Source organism: Suricata suricatta, chromosome 5 (assembly GCF_006229205.1).
Source record: "Suricata suricatta isolate VVHF042 chromosome 5, meerkat_22Aug2017_6uvM2_HiC, whole genome shotgun sequence".
Taxonomy (NCBI): Eukaryota; Metazoa; Chordata; class Mammalia; order Carnivora; family Herpestidae; genus Suricata; species Suricata suricatta.
In genome coordinates, this window is record NC_043704.1 from 124,822,348 (window position 1) to 124,824,836 (window position 2,489).

At 46.2% G+C, this 2,489-nt stretch overlaps 1 long non-coding RNA gene across 2 annotated transcripts in view; it reads left to right on the plus strand.

Moving 5' to 3' along the window:
* The window catches only part of LOC115292833, a 43,793-nt gene that overhangs the window by 5,087 nt on the left and 36,217 nt on the right, over window positions 1–2,489 (plus strand). Inside the window, exons 3-4 of one of the 2 annotated variants that reach the window (XR_003909163.1) lie at window positions 434–578; window positions 1,103–1,122. The exons of the other annotated variant lie outside the window; for it this stretch is intronic. This is a non-coding gene — a long non-coding RNA (uncharacterized LOC115292833). Of the gene's footprint in view, window positions 1–433; window positions 579–1,102; window positions 1,123–2,489 lie in introns of those variants that run through there. 2 annotated transcript variants of the gene reach the window in all.

Sequence of the window (2,489 nt, forward strand, 5' to 3'; positions counted from 1 at the left end):
TGGGGGTGGGGGGGAGTTATGTGAACAAGTAGATGGATGTAGGTAATGCAGACCTATGGACCTGAAGAAGAAGAAAGAAGAAAGAAGAAGAAGAAGCTCTCAGAACAATAGGAAGCATTTAAAAGTTTTACATAACTGTATGCACAATTGCCTGATGGGGTCAGAGGGGAATCCAGGAACCAGTCAGAAAAGTAAGTCAGTAGTCCAGGCCATGGGCAGGAGGTGGCTGTAAAGATGGAAATGAGTGAGTGGGATAGAAGTGAGTTTGTTTCAAGAGGGAGGAAGCATCAAGAAGTTGGGTGCTTAACTGACTGAGCCACCCAGGTGCCCCAGCCTACTTACTCTTTATACCGGAAACTTCTTTTCTTCTTCCCAAGCCCAGTACCCCCTGTCCCTTCATCCCTCTTATGGTATGTCTGCTTTCATGTGAAAGGAAACTCCCTCATGCTCAGAAATTCATTTCAAGTTGCTGGGGCCATACTACTTCCTTCATTGGGAAGAAGCGGAGGAAAACGCCCTCTCTGGTACCCTTCCAAAGAAGAGGCTGCTGTATTCTAAGACTCATTAAACTCCATCTGGTGGGTATGTCTTGATGAGTTTTTCCTACAGGAGAGTTTTACCTTGGTGCCTGTTGAGGGTTTCCCATGTTTTGGGGGCATAAGCCTCACATTATGAAATGTGGGGATCACCTGCTGCTCTCTGTCCATAAAGCCACGCTGTCAAATTAAGGAAATAAGCCAAGCAGATGTGAGTGAACCCACAACCTCAGCGTGGTTTCATTTTAATGCTAACTGTCCTATTTGGAGCAAGAGTAATTAGAAAATCAGCAGCAAGTTAGGGGAAAAAAATTGCTGAGCTTTATAATTACTTGGGGTGGAGAGAGAATCTGGGATCCATTTACTGAAGGTCTCATTAACTTCCCCATTATGAGAGTCAAGCTGCAGCAGCTAGAGGCGCAGAAGAAGGGAAGGAGGCAGCTGTGGAGGAAGGAAGCCAGGGATGGGGCCCATGGTCACCTTCACTTTGCCATAGGAAGCCTGAGGCTCTTTGTTCTTTTCTTATGTCCTGCTAACATGGTCACTTCTATGCTGTGCTTGGCCAGAGACTGAAGAGGGGTTTCCAGGTAGGTGTTCTCATTACCCTCTCCACTTCTGCCCCCCACTCCCACTCTTCCTTTCTTCATTGGTTCTCTTTCTGCAGTGCCCACTAATGTACTCTGCCTCATTTCGCTCCTCCCTCCTACCAGACTATATGTTTCCTGGATTTGGACATCTGTATCTCTCATTGAGTCCTTGGGGATACAATGCCCTTCCAACATGCAGGTTGACTTTTGCACTTTGAAAAGATATGTTGAAGTCCTAACCTCCAGTACTTCATTATGGGACTTTTTGAGAAATAGACTCATTGAAGATATAGTGCAAAGGGGAGATCATCCTCCATTTAGGTGAATGGTGTCCTTTTAAGCAGAGACACGAGGCATCAACACATGAGAGGAGAAGGCCATCTGATGATGGAGGCAGAGAGTGAGGTGCTGCAGCTGAGGTAGTTAGCCAAGAAACACCAAGACTGCCAGCCACCACCTGAAGACTGAGGCCATGGGTTTCAGAGGGAGCACGGCTCTGCCGACACCTTGACTTTCAACTTCTAGCCTCCAGAGCTGTGGGATGATAATTTTATGTTGTTTTGGACCACCCTGTTTGTGATACTTTGTTACAGCAGTCCTGGACACTAGCACACAAATACACACCCCTTTAACAAACACCCAACAGAAGACTTCTATGGGAAGGGCTCTGGAGTAGACTAGCCACAGAGAGGGTGCAGGGATGATCCAGGTAAGGTTTTAGCAACTCCTAGTTTCATGGGGGAGCCTGACAATCATAATTCACACTCATCCATGGAAGATATAAACATACATTGTAACAGAGGGACAGATAGACCAAAAGGGGAAGTTTTGGGGAAAATTGAGGATTTGAGTTGGGCTTTGATGATATATGGACTTTATTAGGAAAATCAAGACAGAAGGATAATGTCAGGAAGTAGAATAGCTTGTGCAAAGGACTGGAGTATAGGAGGAACAGAGAATGTACTGAAAATGGCAAGTGGCCTTCTGTGGTGGATGGGTATAAAGTGGTGAGGACCCTCAACATATATTTAAGCAGGAGAAATGAATAAGGCAAAGGTAGTAAAGGCCTAGAGTGCCTATACCCTTGCATGGTAAGGGATCTAGAAGAGATCTTAGGATCTACATGTTCATCTTCCCAGAGAGAAAGAAGCACAGAGCATCTGGAATCTGTCCAGATTCCTGGGGGCAAGTTGAGCAGAATGTATCAGATGAGCTCAGGATATGGGCTGCTGTATCTCCAGTGTCCCATCACTTGACCCACTCCCAGGAAGGAAGACCTTCACCATAATCTGGAATTCTCTCTCCACCCAGGTTCTCTCCCAAGGCTTGATTTCAGGCGGGGCATCTGCATAGGGCAAGAGTCTTA